The sequence below is a fragment of the Furipterus horrens genome, unplaced genomic scaffold (assembly GCF_987537825.1).
Source record: "Furipterus horrens unplaced genomic scaffold, mFurHor1.1.pri manual_scaffold_4, whole genome shotgun sequence".
Classification (NCBI taxonomy): domain Eukaryota; kingdom Metazoa; phylum Chordata; class Mammalia; order Chiroptera; family Furipteridae; genus Furipterus; species Furipterus horrens.
The window spans coordinates 90,095,128-90,118,729 of NW_028327174.1; the positions used below are offsets into that span (position 1 = coordinate 90,095,128).

At 43.5% G+C, this 23,602-nt stretch overlaps 1 protein-coding gene across 2 annotated transcripts in view; it reads right to left on the reverse strand.

Annotated features, from left to right (window-relative positions):
- The window catches only part of MTUS2 (microtubule associated scaffold protein 2), a 447,573-nt gene that overhangs the window by 155,300 nt on the left and 268,671 nt on the right, over positions 1 to 23,602 (reverse strand). The window lies entirely within an intron of this gene.

A 23,602-nucleotide genomic window follows, 5' to 3' on the forward strand; every position in this document is an offset into this window, starting at 1 on the left:
ACATTAACACAAGCTGTTTGTGGAAAGGGAGGTTTAACAAAAGGCAAACAGAACCAAGTCCTATTTGGATGACTTGTTGCTATGGTCACCACCCCCTGTGCTTGAGGAATGACACACTTGCTTATGGCAAAGAGAATTGTGTTGTAGTGATGAGGGGAATGCTGCTGCCTCTAATTTGATGAAAAACACCCCCATGTCTGAGGTCACAGCACCCTAATGACCCTGACAAACTATCTGGGAATTAAAATTGTCTTGTCCTTAGCCACCAACATAACCTACCTGCTTCTTCCTGCAGAAACTAATTTTCAGAAGACATGGAAGGAAGTTGTCATTGAACGTAACTTCTAATGACTTCAGCACTGAGGGCTGAGCCATGGGGGATGTGATCTGAGTCTAATTAATCTGCATGCAGTTGGTGCGCACAGGTGACCTATGAAGCCTTTGTGCTCCCACTGTTGGGCTTTGTGGACCCAGAGTTGGTCTCAGCAGAGTGGGGTAAGCTGAGTGTGGGTGATAGGGGCACATGGAGTTGTTTATCCCGTGTGCTGGGCACAGACACTCGCCTTCACAACACTTTCATCAGAAACTCAAAGAAGAATGGGTGGAAGATTAGAGAAATAACACTGACCTGGGTGAACCTAGGCCTGCCTCTACTTCAGCACAGTTTATTATGTCATTTCAAAAACAAACCTTGGTGACTGTTCCTTAGATGTGGAGCATGAACCTTCAGCTTCCCCCCAAACCCTGCACCCTCATCCTCGTCCAGAGGCAACCGCTGCTGGCAATTTGGCAATTATTCTTTCAGACCTTTATTAGATATTTATAAATAAATCTACACCCTTACAAATACAACTATTAATTAACTGAATAAATCACATACTGCAATTTCTTTTTACCCACTCACATTTTTAAAAGATCTTTTTTACATGTATTCAGAGATATTTTAAAAATGCCACATTGTATTAATGGACAAAGATGTACCATAATTCATTTACCCATCTCTTATTGATGAGCATGTAGATTGTTGGCAAGTTTGGGCTGTTAAAATGAATAAATGTGCCACAATAACCATTCTTCTATTTGTTTCTTTACATACATGTACCAGTATCTTTACAGGGCATATGCATAGTAGTGCTTTTGCTCATTTGCAATATTGCTAAACACAGTCAATTGTCCTCCAAAGGAGCTACTAATTTGTACTCCCTACCAAGAGTGTGTGAGAACAACTCTTTCCTCATGCCCCATGTCCTACTGATGTTGAAGTTTCAATCATTTTAAATTTTGCCAGATACTTAAGAGTCTTTTCATATTGGCCATGTTCATTTCTTTTCATTTGAAAATTCCCTAATTAAATCCATTGCCTGTTTTTCTTATTGATGTGTAAAGACTCTTCATTTATTGTGGACATTAATCCTTTGCCTACTACACAAATTACATTATCCAGCCTTTTACTTTTTAAAAGTTGTTTATTGTATCTTTCATTATACTGTGGTTTTATGCAGTTTTAATGTGTTCAAATATGTTAACTTTCCCCTGTCAGCTTTAAGAGCACTATTGTAGGTTATCTATACATCTGTGTACATGCAAGGTACGTGTGTGTATCTATATGACTGGGGGCAGGGATTGTCTCCAGAGTTTGGGGAGGGAGGCAGGTATTTGGATCCACCTTCTTCTCTCTCGTACTTCTCTGGCCTGACTGGGCCACTGCCCCCCTCAGCACCTCTCCGTCCTAGGCCACGTGCCTTCAGCTTTTCCATCACAGACTTGTCTTCATCTCCTTTGTTTTACTGCCTTTGGACAACCTGTTTTAGTCTTGTTTGAATCTCCTAAGGCAGGCCTGAATTCTCTTGGGTATGTCTCCATTTTTCTTCCCACCCTCAATATGCTTTGTGGCATTTAGATAACATACCCGAGTCTTCCGTATCTCAGTGAATGGTGCATTCTCTTGCTGTGCTCAGGTCAGAAACACCTGGAGTCCCCTTGATTTGTTTCTTTGCTCCCTGCCCCCATTCAGCCTATCAGTGAAGCTTGCTGACTCTCTGCTGGGAATAACCCCCAGGCCTGGCCACAGCCCTGCCCTGCACTGCTCTGCAGAGCCCATGTCACCAGCACTCTTCTGCCTCCTTCTGCAGCCTCCTGATCTGCTGCTCCACTCCTGCCCCCTGCAGCACGTCCCCTCACAGCAGCAGCTGAACTGCTTAACATGGAAGTTGAGCAAGTCATTCCCAACTTCAACCCCCAACCGCCTCCCAGGACACTCAGAGTGAAATGTGAACTCTGTACCACATGCACGGCCCTGTGGACCGGCTCTCCCACAGAAATGTAATGGGGCCCCCATGCAATTTTAAATTTTCTAGTAACACATTTCAAAAGTAAAAAGTGTAGTGAAATTAATTGTGATAATGTATGTTATTTGACACAACATATTCCATATCAATTCAACATGGTACAGGTCACCTTTCAAGTGCTCAAGAACTGCACATGGGCCGGTCACCACCAGAGTGGGTAGCACAGCCCCAGGAGACCTCGTCCCCCAGCTTCTTCACAGGCACACTGTGATGGTTCACTTTGTAGGTTGACCTGACCGGGTGATGAGGTCCCCAGACATTTGGTCAAACATTATTCTGGGTGTATCTGTATTCCAGATGTTTCCAGATGAGATTACCATCTGAATTGGTAGACAGAGTAAAGCAGATGGCCCTACTTAATGTGAATGGTCCTCATCAGTCTGTTGAAGGCCTGAGAAGAACAAAAGATTGAGAAGGAAGGGACTTTGCCTGCCTGACTGGTTGGGCTGGAACATCAGTTTCCTTCTGCCCTTGGACCTGGACTTGCATCATTGACTGTCCTGCAGACCTTAGGATTTCTCTGCCTCCTTAATTACACACACACACACACACGCATGTATATATATAAAATAATAGATCATATAATATATAAGTTATATAAAGAATTCATGTTCTTCACATAAAAAGGGGACCCCCCTCCAAAAAAAAACTCCAGAATTATCTTCTGGAGGGCAGGCCCCTTATAGTACAGGCTTCCTCTGCTAAGTGAGTGCTCTAGGAACCCATCTGTATCAGTGTACCAGCTGGCATTGCTCTGAGAGGCTGTGTTCAGCTTCAGTGAATTTTTTTAAAGACTCTTTCAACGTGTTTGCCAATTTTATAGCACCACACTAAGCAGTGACTGTTCAGTAGTTTTGGACCAAAAACAGCATGACCCCTGTGCCCTACCCTCCTATTTACCCGATCTCACCCCTAGCAACTTTTTTTGTTTGTTTACCCAGATTAAAAAAGGCCTCAAAGAAAACATTTTGCCATGTGGAGGAGATGAAACAAAAAACGGCAGAAAAACTAAAAGGCATCAAAACTGATGAGTTTAAAAACTGTTTTGAGATCTGGAGAAAAAGTCTCTATAGGTGTATTGCATCAAATGGAGAGGACTTCGAAGGTGACTAAAGTTTAAACATGTAAGAATAAGTACACAATATTTATTAACAAATTCCAGTTTTTTTGGGGTCCCCCTCATATGTGTGTGTGTGTGTGTGTGTGTGTTACACTATATATGCACATATATCTTCTTGGTTGTGCTTCTCTGAAGAACCCTGACTAATACAAATGCTGACATCACTCTGTCCCCTGATCGCACCCTCCAGCTTACTGCCAGCCTTGCTGGAGCTTAAACATGGCACAGTTCCTCCTATTCTGGGAACTTTAGCCTGAATTCCTTCTGGACATGGTTCCCTCATCCACACATTCAGATCTCTGCACAAATGATTATCTTCAGAGAAGCCGTGTTTGACCCTCTAGGTGAAATAGTCCTCCTGCCCGCTCCTACTCTCCCTTTCACTTGTTTTGTTCTTCTCCACAGAATTTCTCATTACCCCCAATATATTACATATTCATCTGTCTGTTTATTTTCTACCTTCCTCACTAGAACACAAATTCAACCGGTGGGCCATACATACCCTTTCCTACACAAAGTGGTAGTCCAGTCAGTACCACTCCTGCACCTCTCCCTCCCACCGGGATCCTTTCAAGACAGGTCCTGTGCAAGCACGCTCACAGAGGCTACAGCTTGGGGTCCTGAAAGCCCAGCCAGCACTCCATGCCACTGACGGTATACCCACCCTTCAGAGTACCAGTTTGTACCAAGGGCTAACCTCACTCTTTCATTCCTTTCCTCTGCTTTGATTTTAGGTATCAACAAGTATGAAAAAGCACCAAGACTCCTGGAAGGTAAGAAGGGAAATGTTAAAGGACAAAAGTCTGCATTCAACACAGTAGTTTAAGAGAAAACCAAGTATCCATATTTATCCAAAGTTTCGATATTTTCCATAAAGCCTTCGTGGAGTGCAATTCAGCAACTTCTAGCTAATATTTAAATATTGATAGACTTGCCTTGGCAATTCCACTTCTACAAATCTCTCTTTGGAACACTTGCATAAGTGTGAAAAATGTATGTTAAAAGATACTTAATGCACTATGCCCAAAAATAAAGAAATATAAATAACTAAATGCAGATTTGGGAAAGGGTAAATAAATCACAGTACATCCATACTGCAAAGTACTATGCAGCCTTTAAAAAGAACGAGGTAGCTCTATATTGTACTCACATGAGAACTGCCAATGATAACAAAGCAAGTATATATTTCTATCCCATTTTTATTACACAAAATGTTATCTGTACTGTGGTTACAAATATGTGAAAGGATCTGAAAGAAAGGCACCAAATTTTTAATAAAGGTGACTTCTGAGCGATAGGATTGTGGGACTTTTACTTTTTATTTTAATAGGCTTCTGCATTATTTCCATTTTTATGATAAATCACACATTACTTCTATAATAAGAAATAAACAATAAAGGGAGAGAAACCAAACAAACATGAAAATAGTTCGTCTGATCCATGAAAGGAGAAGGAGAGAAACCAGCATAGTACAACCAATTCTGCAGAAATTACTACTATCAAAAGTTTAACCAGCTCCCTTTTCCAAGGAACACACTCTACCTGGGAGATTCCTGTGTCGTTCTGGGAATTCTTGATGGAAAATTATAGCAATCAGTCCAGACTTTCAGTTCTTTTTGAAGTTTTCTTGTGATTTACTCAGCCCAAGTGTTTTAAGTAACCACCAGCTTTCATTTAAGGCCTCTTGAGTTGCCACAAGTGCCAACACAGTTTTGGTCTCACAGTTCTCCTGTGGCACTCTGGCCACTGTCCCTCAGTCTCTCTAGTGCCTGCTCCCTCCCTCCTTCTCCCGGAGTGAAATGGTCCCAGGGTTCTTCTGCCATGGTCTTCTCTCATCTACTCTCCTGGATGAGCTTGTCTTCTCAGTAGGCTTGCAGCATTGAGCTGTACACACTGATGACTATATGATCTGATATTTCTAGTCCAACTGAGCCCAGACATCTCTCCTGAGAGCCACACCTATTCGTGGCTGCTGACTAGACATTACCACTTACCTACTGGACGACCAAGTCATCATGCCCCAAATGGGACTAATGATCTTCTTCTCAAATCCACGTCCTTTCCTATATTTTATTTCCTAGTCAATTGTTCCCCTAGTCACTGAAACCAGAAGCCAGCAGGTTCTCTTCCTTATCCTCCCATGTCTAATTAGTCACCAAGGCTTCCTGATTCTGCCTCATATATGGCTCCTGAATCTGGCCCTTCATCCATTCTCACTTTTTATCTGAGCTCAGTCCCTATCATTTCTTGCTGGGGAAACTAGAAACATCTCCTGAGTGATTTCTCTGTCTCGTGCCTTATCTTCCATATCTTTACCTAACCCATCCCCCTTTCCACTGCCCCAAATGACCTTTCTTAATCATTAACCAGGTCACATGACTGTCCTTCAAAGAGCTTTTATAAAGCCTGCTATGATCTTCATAAGTAAGACCCAGACTTCCAGCCAAGATGGAGGCTTAGACAGACACACTGCATCTCCCTCCACAACTAAGAAGGAATACAACTACCTCAAACCTAGAGACTACCAGAAGTTCTAGGAGATCAAGCTGCATGGAAGTCCAACAAACAAAGATATAAAGGAGAAATACTCATCCAGATAGGTAGGAGGGGTGGAGCCGGGGTGGAGAGGATGCAGTGTGGTGGTGGCAGCGGCAGGCAGGCGGAAAGTGCAGTCACAAGTTTTGAAAATTAGGGAAGGACACCCGGGGAGCACTCCCAGCACCAGACCAGACTGCACAGCTCACTGTCCCAGTGTCAGGGAAAATCAAGCCTCATTGCTTCTGACTGTGCAAACCATTGGGGGTTGGGGCAGAGGAAGAAACTGTCGGCCTCCTAGTAGAGTTCACTTGTTTAAAGGGCCCCCACAGTCCTAGAATACCCACAGATGCACTCACTCCGTGAATGATGGCCAGGGCAACAGCTAGAGAGGCACAAGTCCCATAGGAAAGTGGGAGAAATGCCTGGAAAAGGGAAAAGTGCTGAACAAGCGTCATTGTTCCCTCTCAGACCCCTCCTCCACATGCAGTGCCACAACGTGGTGAAATGGGTCGCCCCATACTGACGAATACCTAAGGCTTTGCCCCTTACAATGTAACAGGTGCAACAGCTCTACCTAAGACACAGAGGCAAACAAACACAGGAGCCTGTCAAGATGAGAAGACAGAGAAGTATGGCCTCAAAGAGGGAATGGATCAAGGTTCCAGTGGGAGAACTAAGCGACAAGGAAATAGCCAACCTAACAGATGAGGAGGTAGCCAATCTAACAGATGTAGAGTTCAAAACACTAGTGATAAAGATGCTCATACACTTGACAGATATGCTAAGTACGGCAAATGCATAAAGGAAGAAGTGAAGGCTATGCTAAATAAAACGAAGGAAAATCCACACAAAACCAATGGTGCAGGGAAGGAAACTGGGGTTCAAATCAATGATTTGGAACATAAGAAAAAAACAGTCAACCAGTACAGAATGAGGAAAAAAGAACTGAAAAAAATGAGGAGAGGCTTAGGAACCTCTGGGAGAACTTTAAATGTGCCCACACCTGAACCATAGGGGTGCCAGAGGAGAAGAGGAAGAGCAAGGAATTGAAAGCTTATGTGAAAAAATAATGAAGGAAAACTCTCAAAATTTGGTGAAGAAAATAGACATACAAGTCCAGGAAGCAAAGAGAGTCCCAGACAAGCTAGACCCAAGGAGGACCACACCAAGATACATCATAATTAAAATGAGAAAGGTTAAAGATAAAGAGAGAATCTTAAAAGCAACAAGAGAAAAGCAGAGAGTTACCTACAAAGGGGTGCCTAAAAGATTATCAGCTGACTTCTCAGAAGAAACTTCGCAGGCAAGAAGGGACTGGCAAAATGTATTCAATATGATGAAAAGCAAGATGCTACAACCAAGACTACTCTATCCAGGAGAGCTATCATTTGGAATGGAAGGGCAGATGAAGTGCTTCCCAGACAAGGTAAAGCTAAAAAAGTTAATCATTGCCAAGCTGTTTTTATATGAAATGTCAAAGGGACTTACTTAAGAAAAAGAAGGTCAAAATTATGAACATTAAAATGACAACAAACTCACAGCTATCAACAACTGAATCTAAAAAAAAAAAAAAAAAATCCAACTAAGCAAACCAGAATAGGAGCAGAATCATAGGTATGGGGATCATTTGGAGGGCTATCTGCTGGGAGGGGGAAGGGGGAGAAATGGGGAAATGGTGCAGGGATTAAGAAGCATAATTGGTAGGTACAAAGTAGACAGGGGGAAATTAAGAATAATATAGGAAAGGGTGAAGCCAAAGAACTTATATGTACCACCCATGGACATGAATTAAGGGGGGGGGGATTGTTGGAGGGAAGGGGGTACTGGGCAGAGGGGAAGGGAGGTGTTGGACAGAGGGGAGCAAGGGGAAAAAAGAATTGGGAGTTTTTTTAACAACATACTCAATAAAATATACTTAAAAAAAAAAAAAAAGAAGGAAGAGCCAATCCTGGACAGGGTATAAGCCACCTCCAGGATTTCATTTCCTCTCCCACTTGATCCTGTTGTGAAACCACAGTTTCCAGTTGACACTCTGTGTCTTGGCCTATGCTGTTCCTTTAGGCTAGACAGCTCAACTCTCCCTTATCTGTTTGGCCCACTCCTGACCATCCTCAAATGTAGCTCATTTCTCATCTCTGAAATTCTGAATTAGTTTTCTGTTGCTGCTGGAACAAATTACCACTAACTTAGTGGTTTAAAACAATGCAACTTAATTCCCTGACAGTTCTGGGGGTCAGACACATGAACTCAGTCTCATGGACTAACTAGGTTCCAGGCGTGAACTGTTTCCTTGCCTTCCCAGTGTCCAGTGTTCTCTGGCTTGTGGCGCCTTCCTCCATCTTTGAAGCACATGACTCCAGCTTCTGTTTGTGTGACCACATCTTCTCCTCACACTCTTCCCACCTCCTCTTATAAGGACTCTTGTAATTACACTGGGTCTATTTAGATAATTCAGGATAATCTCCCCATCTCAAGACTCTTAATTTAATTACATCTACTAAGCCCCTTAGTCACGTAAGGAGACATTCAAGGGTTCTAGTGATTAAAGCATGGATGTATTCAGGGGCCATTATTCAGCCTTTCACACCTTCACTAACTGAACAAACGAGAAAAACCTTCTTACTCACCAAAAAGGCACCAAGTGCTTGGCCTATATTAGTCCCCATCATTTACTTATGTAGCTTTTCCTAAATTTTCCAACTCCTCTTGAATAGCAGTCTTTCCTCAGATCCTGCTTAATTATCCTATCTTCTTCCTCCAGTGCAGATTATATGCCTCTAGTGAGCATCTCTTGTTTAGCTGAACTAGCTTCTTTTAATGGTACTCATGCTGATCTTTGGAGAACCTACACCTTTCCTCCTCTTGGTCCATGTGGTTGCCAACCCACCTGGATCTGCAGATGGACATGTGACCCAGGCTTGCCCTATCAGACCTCTGCATCACAGCGATCCTGGTTTGAGAATGAAGCAAGATCTAAGTTGGGATAATAAGAGACCTACCTTGGGAATTTTGCTGGAACTATTGAAAGAGAATTCTCTTTATGAGAGATGACTAAGTTGGTGGGATGTGAGGTCTGAATTGCTGTTGACCAGGAGCTGGAAAAGCACTCACAATGACGCTATTTGAGTACCTGGGTTCAAGCATATCCCACTTTAGCATTATCACCTGAACTTTTCAGTTATGTGCACCAAGATCTTTCTGACTTTTTCACTTTATTTTTTGCCTAAGGCAGTCTGAATTAGGTTCCCTAACTTTCAACCAAACATGACCTGAATTATACAATGCTATCCAGAGGAAATAACTCCTTAATAAATACACGTCCATGCTCCTGTCTCATGTGGCTGTAATGGGTCAACACTAGTCAGTGTCTCTTACTTACATGGAGATTAGGAACTATGTAAAAGAATGTAAACATACAAAACCTAGAGCCCCACCATTGTAGCTCTGGGGGTCGGTGGAAGAAGGTAGTAGAAGGGGAAAGAAATGCCTGCCTCACTCTGGTCTCAGAGAAGACATTCAGAGAGTTTCATTTGAAACACCGTCACTGATAACATTCACCCAATTCCATATACTAAAAATCCAAATGGTCCTAAAATGTTTCATCATCAGTAGAGTAGCAAGAAGCACCCCAAAGGCCTAACAGGTGAAAGGTACTACCTGGAAATCCATACACAGTTCCTCAGGAAAGAAAAGAGTAATGAAGAGAAAAGAAAACAAAATGTGCAAGCTTAGTTTCTCACATGGACAAGGGTCTTTCAGTGACATGAGTGACTTTGACAACGTCTGCGAGAAGCCTGTTTTTGTGTTTTGTTCCTGAACTGGACATCATAAAAGTGACTAACAATCTGTTCCTCGTGGATGCTTAAGCAGAGACCAGCTGCACAAGTGCCGTGAGAATGACTGAAGCTGTCTGTCTAAGGATCATGGGTTCGCTCCAAGGATGAGGCTGTCATCTAAGAAAAAAGGTAATGACAAATGACAAAGGCTAATGCCAGATCCTTACTGAGCACATCAAATGGGGGAAAAAGTTAGATTTAAGATAATAGTTAGAAGAATGCTATATACTTGTTTCATAAAAAGAAATAGGCACATCAAAAAAAGATCAAAGGGAATTTTTACAGGCTCTTAACTCCACATACAATAGGCCACAAATTCCTGCAAGTAAATCTAGTACAAGTAAGATAAGATAAGAAACAAAAAAGGATAAAGGAACATACACGACAACAGATTTTATCCCTTACCCATAGCACATTCTCACTCCACACAGCTGTGGAAGCACAGGTAACGTGACTCTCCCCTGCCCCACAGGCCCACTCCCAGGTGGGAAGATGAAAAACCACAGGAGGAAGATGAAGAGGAACAAGCAGAAAAGCAAAATGCAAATATGGCAACAATTCGAGTGATTGTGCCAATGTAGCTGAAAGGAGGTGAATAGAAAAAAATGAATGCTGTAATCAAGAAATCAGGATTCTGATGTCACTGATAAGACAAATAGAATGGGGACCATTTCAAGGAAAGATTTATAGGGAATGAATAGAATGAACATAGAAAATGTTATCTAGATATGACTATTTCAAATAAAAGAGGAACGTTGATGAACTGAGCGGGGGACAAGGGGAGAGAGGGAGGGAGGAGGGAGGGAGGAGAGAGAGAGGAGAGAAAGAAAGCAGATACTCCAAAGGAGTTGAGGGATAAGAGGAGAAGAAAACAGTTTTTAGTTGCCAGTAGTAATTTTAAGAAACCAAAAGGAATATCTGATAGATATTAGGGGAGAATGGAGTCAATGAGGGGAATCTGAGTATCAGGCTATACTTGAGGAGAAACTGCATTTTAACCTATTTAAGGTTCACTCCATTTCACTAACCATTTATTGCATGCTTGAGGGTAGACTCTGTAGCTGGGAATATAAAGGAGAATAAAGAAGGTTGTTTTCAAAGAGGCCTACAAAAATTAGACTTATAATACAGACCTAATTGTTCCCTGGCATAATACTGAGGAATAATTTAATTCTGAAAATTGTTATAAAAAGGTAAGGACAGAAGAATGAAGAAGGGGGTTTTAAAAAATTTTTATTTTTACATACATAACCTTTACAAATATCTTCTTATTCATTCATTTTTAAGCTCCAAGTACGCATCAGGTGCTATTCCAGTGAAAGAGAGATGTGTGAGCTGTCATGAAGGTTATGTTTTTGTGGAGTGTATTTATCATAAGCATGTATAATCGCCAGGTGCCAGCTTGTAGTTGCTTCTGTGTACTCCTGTATTATCTTACTTTATCCCGCTCCAAACACTGTTGCTATTATTACTGGTATTGTTACTTTCCAAATGAAGAAACTGGAAGTGTGGAGGTTGTAGCAATAGCCATGTTTACTAGTAATGTGGCTGAGCCAAGATCTGAACCTGTGACTGCCTGCCACCGAAATGGCCTCAGCAAGTCCTGAGAAGTAGAGTTCTGTTGCCTGCCTGCACAATATATTTGGAAGCATGATGAATTCAGGTGAGTGGGATGGGGTGAGAATGATCCGGGCAGAGTTGGAAGAGAGGACAGGTGAACAGAGATGCTTTTATTTAGCGATGTGACCAAGAGACCAGAAAATGGCTCAAGCCATTTGTTGTCTAAAGCTGGAGTCCACTGAGTCCCTAAATCCTTTCCGTCTCTGGTCCCAACCTTTGCCTCTTCAACTCTTGGTCCACACTGGATTCCCTACTCCCTCTCCCACTTTCATTCTCAACCTTTCTCAGAACATGGCTGCCACTTGTCCTTATCCTCCTCATTCAACTTACCTTCAAGTCAGGAAGTCCCCTGCAAACTATCTAATACCCCAGCAGAACCTGAAGCTTCCATTCTTGTGTAAAACTGCTTTTCCACCTGGCTGGGTAGCTCTGTTGGTTAGAGCATTGTCCCAATACACCAAGGATGTGAGTTTGATCCCTGGTCAAGGCACATACAAGAATCAACCAATGAATGCATTAATAATTGGAACAACAAATTGACCTCTCTCTCTCTCTTACCCTTTCTTTCTCTCTCCAAAATCAATAGAAAAAAAAAATTTTAAACTGCTTTTCCATTGGGGTTCCAAAGTTATGGCAGTGCTGCTTGCCATCACCAAGCATGTGACCCTCCTGTTCCCGCAGATCCTGCCATCATCCTCGTAAATGTCAATGACCCCATGCACAACTTATCTGATATTCCATCCTTTCAGCCCTCTGATATCTGCTACTTCTGCCAGGAATTTTTAATAGGGACCCCTGGGCATCACCCCAAACCTTGTCATCACCTGAACTTCACCTCTGAAATCTACACACCACACTTTAGAACACAACTGTCCATCCTCCAGCTGTCTCACCATGTTATTGCTGCTCCATCAGTTTATTTTTCTAATTTAGACTGTAAATCCCTTTACAGCCTCACTACCAGGCCTCTGTCTTCACCTCCTTTCTTATCCAACCTAAGACTGATTTCAACATCCTCCTCCTCTGCTATCCTCTTGCCAACACTCTTGCTCTAATATCACAGAGGCAGCAGAAACCACCATGGTTATCCAGTCTGCAGAAGCCAACCCCAGCTTAATCCAGCTGTTCCTTCTTCTAATCCAGCTGAGCACATGACATAGATGGGGTCGCCAAATTTACAGTCAGTTGCCAGCTGTAACTACAGCCACACTACCTACCACCCAGCAATCTAGCTTATTCTGTAATAGGCTTTAAACAAAAACAGTATCTTGTCTCATCTTCCATATGTTCAATTCAAACTCATCATTTAAAACATTTTGAGTGTTTTCCCTAGTATCTATCTCCATATATCTAAGTAACATGTCTATACTGCTATTTCTTGATATTACATTTTAGACCTATTTTAGTAGCTTCCTACTATGAAAAATGACAAATGTGCTCTCTACAGTCTCTCTCATCAATACAGTTGTACCATAATTTTTGGTTAAGTCAAAATCATTGAGTCAAAATTATTGTTTATCTTGTTACACCTACATAAATATTATTCACAGTTGAATAACTTCCTTGTATGACTTTTTGTCTTCCCTTCACTTACTAGCTTCCTTGATTTTTGTTTGCTTAGATTTCTATATAAATTTTGCTAATTTTCCTCAAAACTCTCCATCGGGGCACAGCTCTCTTCTCATGGTTATGTAAAAGGTTTGTTTTCTTGGCACCCTCATTCTCCATCTCATTCTGGACTGGTAATTTCTAGGACTGTTGAGGGCTGTTGTTTTGGAATACGTTCCTTCATCACCATTCTGAGAAACTCCTTTGCCTCTCTCCTATGTTGGGTCGCTTTTGCTGGACTCTTCATGTCTTCCTCGTTGTTGATCTGCTTCTTTATTTTGGTAGAGCGTTTTTTGTTTGTTTGTTTTTTTACATTTACAGAGAAAAGTGTATGTGAAGTAAATTATCTAACATCTTCCATGGCTGACATCTTCATACAATTGTTTGGCTTAATCCAGAATTCAAATGTGACATTGGTTTTCCCCAGAACTATGAAGACATTTAGCTTCTTTTAGCTTCCAGGGTTGCTATTGAGAAGTTCAATATCATTCTAAATTTCAACTGTTGGTATGTGATTTGTTTGCTCTCTTGGGAAGCTCTTGGTATCTCCCATTTTCCCCAATGTTGTGAAATGTCAGGCTGGTGTGCCTTCTCTGGGTCTTGTTTCATTTATTAGTCTGGGCACTTGGTAAGCTCTTTCAGTCTGCAAACCCTCATCCTACCATTCTGGAAATTTTCTTGAAATGTTGCATTGATAATTTCCTCCCCTCTGATTTCTTTGTTTTCTTTTTATGAACTCCTATTATTTGTGCCATGTATCTATATCTATATCTATAAGTATCTATATCTATATCTGTATCTGTATCTGTATCTGTATCTGTATCTGTATCTATATCTATCTCCAACCTATACCTCATGTCTCCTCTTGGATATTTCCCATGCACATGGCACTCAATATGCCCAAGATTAAATGCCTTAAGGGTTGCCTAACAAAATTTCTTCTCAGTTCCATCTTCCATATCTCACTAAAGTGTGTCTTTTCACAAAACCATAAATGTTGACCTCATCCTTGTCACCTCCCTTTCTCACTTCTTTACATGTAATAAAATGCCAAGTGTAGTGAAATATGCATCTTGTATCTCTCCTAAATTTAGTTCACTTCTTTTTTTAAATTACATTTTATTGTTAATGCTGTTACAGTTATCACCACCTTTTCTCTCTTTGCCCACCTCTACCCAGTCCCCCACCTCCCTCTAGCAATCCCCACACTGTTGTTCATATTTATGGGTCATGCATATATGTTCTTTAGTCCACTTCTTTCTTGATAGTCATTTCAACTTGTTAATGCAGACCAGTGTCACTTCTCTTGTAGAACTTTGTAGCAGCTCCTGTTTCTTCTTTTCTCCAGTTAACTCTGCCTGGTCTCATCCTTCAAACCTCAACCCTGAGGTCTCTGGATGCTGTTAGTAAGATCTGTGGCTAAGACTTTATTATACTATCAGGTGAATGCCTTTTATCTGCCCATATTCCTCATTAAATAATATATTACATGAGAATTGCGGACTCAGTAAATGTTAGTAAATAAACAAGTTAGTTATTATTACTAACTAATCATGTTCTTCCTTGCTGGAAAATGAAACCAATCTTCAAATGAGGGGAATTCCTGACATTTTGAAACCTATTATTTTCTCCCTCTCATTTCTCCTTAGCACCTCTCTCCCCCATGTAATAAACAGGCATGTCGTAAGTGAGTAATGAGAAACCATGTTACACACTGTTAGCAACAAAATGAGTAAAGTCCCAGATACGATGGGTCTGTAGAAAGAAAATAATCAAATTCTCCAGGGGAGTCAAGACTCTGCATGATCTATTACATCCTGAGAAAACGTAAGTAAGTAAGTCATGGTGGGACCAGTACTTTGTATACTTGAAACTACACAAATAGACATTGGAGTGTCACTTGCTGGAGCAGTTTTAGTTCAGGAAGCCACGATGACAGAAGTGGTCTGTGTGATTTGTCTCATTCTACCCAATAATTTACTTTCATATTAGTTCGAGAGCACAGTAAAACTGTGCTTTTCAGAGCTAATATTTTACCCATATAAATAAAAAAATCCCTAAAATAGTATATTTAGTATTAAATAAGTGCCATCATGTTAGTATCCTGCAGTTTTACTCCAAAAGCTATGTCATCCCTTTCATTTTCTGAACTATTCACTTTTTAAAAGATCCTAACCATCCTTTTATTATTCATTCATTCATTTTATATTTATTGGGTGGTTCCATTGTACTTGATAAGGTATTATCTGTTGGAGAGTCCAAGGTGAAAAGACAAAATCCTTATCTGCAGAAATTCAACAATTAGTGGGATGTGTAAATAAGAAATGACAGGATAACGTAGCAAGTGCCAGTCCAGGGGTCTGGATAAGGATTTCTCTCAGGAAACTCAGAGGATCCAGGCAGGGCTTCACTGAAGGTTATATCTGAACTTAGATGTGAAATATGCAGAAGAATCATCAAGAAGAAAAGGGCATAACAGGGAGGGGGGTCACATGCAAAGAAACAGGTATAAAGGGACAGCATGTTCAGAACAGGAGGGGGTTTACAAGACCGGAGGAGGGTTTTCAAGACCAGAGGGTTTTCGTCTTGAGCCCAGCCTGCCTTAACTCTAGCCCTCTACGATGTCGAACTTCATCAGAGCAAAGCCAATTTCTTACTCAGTTTCCCTCTAATATATCTGAATTCCCCAGAAAATCCAATTTAAGGCTAAATAAGACTACGGTTCAATTATTGTAATATATATATATATATATATATATATATATATATATATATATTTCTTTTTTATAAGTGCAAAACAGCAATTGAGGTTGCCAATGAGTGAAAATTCTGATTAATGAAAAAACAGAAAGTAACCAGAAATTTAGCCTGTTTTGGGCTACTCTTGCTTATAGTTCAAACTAAGGTATTTGGCTAAAATGACAGATCAAGACCCAGTCATCAAATGGAAACAAATACTTAAATAAGTTATTTCCTTTTTAATAAAAGGACATATACTGTAGAAAATGAGAAAATCGTCGTCGGCAGCCGTCCGTCTCGAGAGACGATGGCGTAGCTTCTTGAGAGTCTATCTGCACCGCCGAGAATGGCTGTGCAGTCCGACTCGGGAGTGACAATCCCTGCCACACTTGTTACAGGTGAAGGCAGATGGCCGTTGTTGCTGCTGTTGACGCTGCTTCCGCCTCGATCTTTTCTGGACCGCCTCCTCGTTGGGCGCAGCCTCTGCGCGTGACGTACCTTGCCTGACCGCGAGCCTCCAGGCTAGGCGGTCGTCTGCTTGAACTTCCCATGTGTTGAGATTGATGGAGCATTGTGTCATGTCCTTTTTGCAGATGTCTTTGAACCGCAGTTTTGGGCACCCTGTCATCCTCTGGCCTTCTGCTAGCACGCCGTAGAGAAGGTCTTTGGGAATACGGCCTGCATCCATTCTTCTGACATGGCCGAGCCACCTGAGGCGTCTCTCGCTAAGAACTGCATGCAAACTGCTCATGTTGGCTCGCTTCAGCACCTCGGTGTTGGGAACCTTATCCTGCCAGGGGACATGCAGGACGCGTCGCAGGCACCTCATGTGGAAGCTGTTGAGTTTCCTTTCGTGCCTTGCATAGGTGGTCCACGTCTCGCTGCCATAGAGGAGAGTGCTGAGTACGCAGGCTTGGTAGATGCGCAGTCTGGTTTTCTCAGTGAGGCTGGAATTGTTCCACGCTCGCGGGTTCAGTCTGGCCATAACTGTGGCTGCCCTGGCGATTCTCCGATTGACCTCCAAGTCGACTGACAGAGAGCTCGAGATGGTGGACCCGAGGTAAGTGAAGTCGTTGACAACCTCCAGGGTGTATCCGTCGATGGTGATGCATGGGGGAGTCCCCGTGCCTTGAGCCATAACGTTCGTCTTCGTCAGGCTGATGGCTAGTCCGAACTCCTTGCATGCGTGGGAAAGGCAAGTGACTAACTGCTGGAGTCCCTCTTCGGAGTGTGATGTCAAGGCTGCGTCGTCGGCGAAGAGCATCTCACGGATGAGCACCTCTTTGACTTTGGTCTTGGCTCGTAGACGGGCCAGGTTGTAGAGCTTGCCATCGGATCTGGTGTGAATGAAGACACCCTCGCTGCAGTCCTTAAAGGCGTATTGGAGGAGCATGGAGAAGAAGATTCCGAACAGCGTAGGCATGAGGACGCAGCCCTGCTTTACTCCGCTGCTGACTGGGAAGGCCTCAGAGGTTGCGCTGTTGTAGGACACCGTGCTGTGCATGTTGTCGTGAAAGGACATGACCACAGCAAGCAAATGTGGTGGACAGCCAATCTTCCGTAGCAAGCTGAAGAGTCCGCTTTGACTGACCAGATCAAACGCCTTCGTGAGGTCGATAAAGGCAAGGTAGAGTGGTTTATACTGCTCGTGACACTTCTCCTGCAGCTGGCGTAGGGAGAAGGTCATGTCCACTGTTGATCGGCCAGCTCTGAAGCCACACTGGGACTCTGGGTAGACGCAGGAAGCAAGGGTCTGCAGGCGGGCAAGAGCGACCCGGGCGAATACTTTGCCGACGACGCTGAGGAGAGAGATGCCCCGGTAGTTGTTGCAGTCGCTGCGGTCTCCTTTGTTCTTGTACATGGTGATAATGTTGGCGTCTCTCATATCCTGGGGGATGTAACCCTCCTTCCAGCAGAGACAGAGTAGATGGTGGAGCGGCTGTAGCAGGACTGGTTTCCCGCTCTTTAGGATTTCTGGAGGGATTCCGTCGCTTCCTGGTGCTTTCCCGCAAGCGAGGCGGTCGATGGCTTTGCCGAGCTCTGCCGTAGTAGGTGGGGTGTCTAGCTCCTCCATGACTGGTAGGTCTGGGATGGCGTTAAGAGCAGTGTCTGTTACGGTGTTCCTCGTTGCGTACAGCTCGAGGTAGTGCTTGGTCCACCGCCGCATTTGCTGTTCCTGGTCAGTGATGACCTCACCTGTCTTGGACTTAAGGGGGGCGATCTTGGAGGGGATTGGGCCTGTTGCCTTCTTGATACCCTCATACATTCCTCGTGCGTTGCCTATATCGGCGGCTTCCTGGATGGTTCTGCACAGGTTTAGCCAATAGGTGTTGGCACAGTGGCGGGCGGTCTTCTGGACTTTGTTCCTGGCAGCCCGTAGAGCTTGAAGTGTACTGGGAGTGGGCGTGGCCTTGTAAGCCAGTAGGGCCTTCCTCTTAGCCTCAATCACGGGTTCCATTTCTTCCCAGTGAGCCTCGTACCAGTCAGCGTTCTTCCGCTCTTTCTTCCCGTAAGCAATAATGGCGGAGTTGTATATGGCGTCGCGGAGACGTGACCAATTGGATTCGATAATGTCATCTGCCGCCATTCCCTCGCCGAGTGCATCTTCCATCCTGTTGATGAATTGCTGGGTCTTAACTGGGTTGCTGGCACAACTGGTGTTGATGCGTGGGCGACCCTTCATCTTGGAGTGGTGCAACCTCTTCGACGTTATGCGCACCTTGCTTACCACGAGGGCATGGTCCGTGTCGCAGTCTGCACTGTGGTAGCTGCGGGTGAGGAGGGTGCTGCCAATATCCGTTCTTCTGGTGATGACGAGGTCAAGCTGGTGCCAGTGGCGGGAGCGGGGGTGCCTCCATGACACCTGGTGGATCTCTTTGCACTTGAAGAATGTGTTTGTCACGCACAGGCCGTGGTGACACGAAAGCTCAAGCAGTCGCTGACCATTCTCATTGATCTTTCCTCTCCCAAAGTTTCCGAGGCAGGTGGGCCAGGCCATGTGGTCGGCTCCTACTCTTGCGTTGAAGTCTCCAGGGAGATAAAGAGCGTTACTTCTGGGGATCTTGGATAACGCTTCATCCAGTGCATGGTAGAACTGTTCTTTCTCTTCGATGGTGGTGCAGAGGGTTGGGGCGTACGCGCTAAGAATGCTGACTGGGCCGAAAGTTGTTGACAATCGGAGGGTAAGTAATCTCTCTGTGCCTCCTGTGGGTGGCTCTATGGAGTTAACAAGCGTGTTCTTCACAGCGAACCCAACACCGTGCTGTCTTGGTTGGTCCGGAGACTTCCCTTGCCAGTAGAAGGTGTAGTTGGTTTCTCTGATAGTTCCGTTGTCGGCCAACCGGGTCTCCTGTAGAGCCGCAATGTCGATGTTTAGTTGTGCCAGTTCCCTGTCGATGACGGCGGTTTTCCTGGCATCATTGATCCACGGAAGGTCTGCAGTAAGTCCGGGACACATGGTCCTGATGTTCCAGCTAGCGAGGCGAAGAGCTGGAGGCTTCTTTCTTGTTTTTTGCTTGGAATTGCCTGGTGCGAGTGTTTTGTGGCCCACTTTTCGAGAGACGCCTCTCTGATCCCCACGCACCCAGTGGGGCAGGCGAGCCATGGCGAGACGGCACCTAATTGGCTCGGGGCTGCCCACCTTGAGGCAGGCGGTAGCTGTCCAGTGAGGTGCGATGACCTCTCCCACCATCAGAGGAGACCCCTGGCGCTCGTTTCCTTCGCCAATTGGATGAGCTTATAACCGGTATCTGTCTCCTCCCGTGTTGAGTCGACATCTTGCGATGACGCTGGAGTGTCCTCTCCAGTGAAGCTACAAAGCCTGGGCAGGGTGATATGGAGGGCCAGCTGTTGCCCATGCAGCAGACCCCCCCTCTCTTCGCAGCTGAAGGATCCAAGGGGAAAGACAGAGTCAATACAGTTTGGCTTCAGGTGCGCCGCAGGAGTTGCCGGTGTTGACTACAACGTCAAACCGCCTTAGGGACTCCGGCTCCGGATTTTCTGTCGGGTTTTACTCCCTTAGCCTTTCCCCTGAAGAGGTATGCTGCAAGGCAGCGGAGGTTTTTTGGAATCAGAGTTTTCCTTCTCTGATGTGCCCTGACTGGAAGATCGAACCAGCGACACTTAGCTTGCAGGCCGACGCTCAATCCACTGAGCCAAACCAGCAAGGGTTAAGAAAATGAGAAAATATTTTTCTTAATTTCACCATATTCTCACCCAACAATAACCACATGAATCCATTGAAATGCATTATTTCAGATCATATTATGTATATTTAGATATTATCTTAATAAACTATTATAATACAGTTTTAAACACTTTTTATTGTGAAATATAATGCTTCAAACTTATTTGTAGTTTATCAAATGCCCATGAATTGCTACCCAGGTCAAGAATTAGAGCATTCAAATTAGCTAAGAGTTTGAACATCACTGGCACTCAGAAACTTGTTGAGTCTCGAGCCTCTTCTTTCCCATTCAAAGAAACCACTGTCACTAAGATTTGGTCATTTCTTGCTTTTCTTCACAGTTCTGCTACTCCACAGGCACCCCTAGACAACATCCTGAAGTCTGTTTGTAAATTTTATGTTAGTGAAATCATACCGTGTGTATTTTTGTCTTGCAATTTTTATGAAATTGCATCTGTAATATTGACCTATATTAGGGCAGCCTGTAGCCCTAGGTCACTCTCATTGCCAAATAGAAACCCACCCTATACATATACCAGAATGTATCCATTTATTCTACCACCAATGGAAATATGAATTGCTTCCACTTCTAGTTTTTAGCAATTATAAGCAATGATGCTTTGAACGTACTTGTACAAATGTAACATGTGTGCATGTGTGTTTCTCACATACCTACAAGCAGAATGCTTAAGTTAAAACACAAGTGTACAAACCAAGGCCGTGCTGCTTGCTCTGAGCTGGCTGTGCTCGCTGCCCTCCTGCCTGCCAGGACTGCATGAGTGCCTCATGCACCACACCTTCGCTGCAATGCAGGAGGGACAGGTTTTGCTGCATCGCCATTTGGATGGGCACACACCTCACTGTAATCAGAACTGCATTCTCCTGGTTAGTGACAAAGGCTAGCACCCTTTTCACATGTGTACTGGATGTTTGATTGGTTTTTCTCTTGTGGAGTGTAGCCCAAGCCTTTTTTCCCTTGTTTGTCTGCCTTTTTTTCTTCTGGCAATGACTTATAAATATTATAATTTTGTAACCTTTAAAAAAACTTAATGTTATGATATTCCATGATAATATTCCTCTACAATATTTTTTCAAATATAAACCAGTTACTAACTTGGGAGTTTAAATGATAACTTACAATTGAGACAGTAGCTGTGATAAAATAGAAGCTGTGGTTACAAATACCAACTATTTTTAAGTTGGAGGCGGAAGTAGGTAAAAGACATAATAGAGAGGTTGTTTGGATTATAGCTGCATATTGATTAAGGGCTCAGACACCAGCTCTACTGTGTCCTTAGTCGTGTGACCTCAGGCAGGTTAAACTCTGAACTTTTTTTTCCCTCCTGTGTAAAATGGGTGATAACAGCAATAGCCACCCCATGGGTTGTGGTGAGGATAAAACTGTTGTGTAGTAAATAAAAGTGCTTAGCATAATGCTAGGCACTTACTGAGCATGAGCATAAAAGAAAAAGGTCCTCATTAACAATATTAACCCAGTTATTATAAATTTTTGTTTAGAACCTATGGATTATAAACACTGTGCTAGTGTATTAAATCATTACTGGATGAGGTGGGTGTCATTCTTTTTTTCCAGTGAGGAATCTAGGGTCAAAGAGGTTAGTAATTGAATCAAGATCACATAGCTACTAGCACTGTGACCATGACTGGAACTAGGTCTAACTTCAGAGCTCTTTCCTATTTCCTCAGCCATCCAAATTCTGTGTGACAGAGTAACAGTTCCCTGTGGCTTTATTAATATAGTTGTTGCACTCATTAAGGACAAAACCATCATGTGTTTAGAAATATGTCCATGGTGCCTTTTTTTAAAACCTAAAATGATGTAGCCAATTAAAAAAAAAAAAGGCTCCTATAACTTGTTATTTTTCCCATGCCGTGGGCAAGGAAGCATTGCACATAGCAGCTGCAGCAGGCTGGTCCTCTGCCAGGTGAGGTCAGTCACCGCAGCCGTGTGAAGAGGGCCATCGCTGTCAGAATCACCTGGTTCCAGGGCTACAAGAAGGGCACTGGGTGCAAGTACAAGCTCAGCAGGCAGGTGCCCAGGCTTCAATGTCTAACCCTTAAATCTCCTGGCTTTGTTACCTTGGGCAAATGACTTGATCTCTCCAACCCAGTTTCCTAATTTATAAAATAAGGTTTAGAATAGTACCTGTGTATCATAGGTTTAAAAGTGAGGATGAAATGAGACGATGGGTAAGGCTAGGCATGCAGTAAGTATTCAACAAATGCTGGCTATAATTGTCATAGTTGCTCATCCATGAGCCAGCCCCTCAGTTTGGCCTGTTTAATATTTATCCCATTGTCCCCACGCAGATACACAGCATGATGTTGTCATATCACTTTAATTTGTATATACTAAATAACTAGGCATTCTATTATTTGTCCCCCATCTCTCCCCCACCCTGTAAAGTGTTCAATATCAGAGTTCCTTCTAGGCCAGAGGATTCAGTATTTCAGGATCCTGTCTCTGGCAGTCACATGCTGGCTTCTGACTGTTCAGTATGCAGTCCAGGTGACCATGGTGGAGCCATAGAGAAACAAGATAACACATGGTTGCAGGCAAATTGTTTTTCTTTATCTGATACAGGAGAGTTCAAGTCACATTCATGCCCCTCCAGGGTCTGATCTTCTACTTCACGCACTTCACAAAACATATACAGCTGCTCTCAGAGGAATCCTGCTTGATTTTCTCATGATATGATACGTTCTGGAATCTTAAGTCAACATCACTTTCAGCAGTCTTTCTTAAGTCACAATCAATGTCATATTTATTCAGCTAACCTCCCAATTGATCAACAAATGCAGGATATTAGAAAAAGAAAAGGCTTTATTGAAAGACAGACCTCAACCCAAATCTTGGGTCAGCTACGTAATAACTGTGATGCAGGAAAAGTCAGTTAGCTCATCTTTTGAAGTGGCAGAATTGGTACTCCACAGTGCTACTCTGGGGTTAGGAAGAACGCAGTGAGTTTAAAGGACTTAGGGCAGACTCTGACACATAATACTGGGCAATAAATGGTGAGACCGTGCTCACGATGACGGTGGTGGCCTCTGCAATGGTCAGCGCCTGGGCTAGTGCAGGACTCTTCGCAGCTGTGCAACAATAACGATCCTGCATGAGAATCAGATGTTTGGCAAGCGGTTGGAAGTATCAGGGCAAGGAGAAAGGTGTGACACAGGGAACAATGAGTGAGGAAGGCCCAGGGACATAAAGAGCCTTGGCTTTTTCAGGAAAGTGCAGGTGCAGATGGTGGTGGAGCCAGAGAAGGCTGAAGTGGTAGACAGGCACAGCTCAGAAAGGCCCTTGTGTGCCAGGCAGGGAGCCTGGGTCTGTGGAGAGCCGCTGAAAGTTCCTAAGCAGAGGAGTAACGGGACTGGGTTTCCATGTAGAAAGGTGGTGAAAGGCCACTACCAGCACTGGGGGAGGGTGGGCTGGAAGGACTTAGCATCTCAGGGAGGCTGCTTGGGTGACTATTGATAAGCAAAATCTGGGGCCCAAAGTGGTTATCAATACAAATATGCTGATGGGTGGATTAGAGATGAAATATTATGAAGACTTTGCAGAGATCATGACATGTGTCCTTATTTT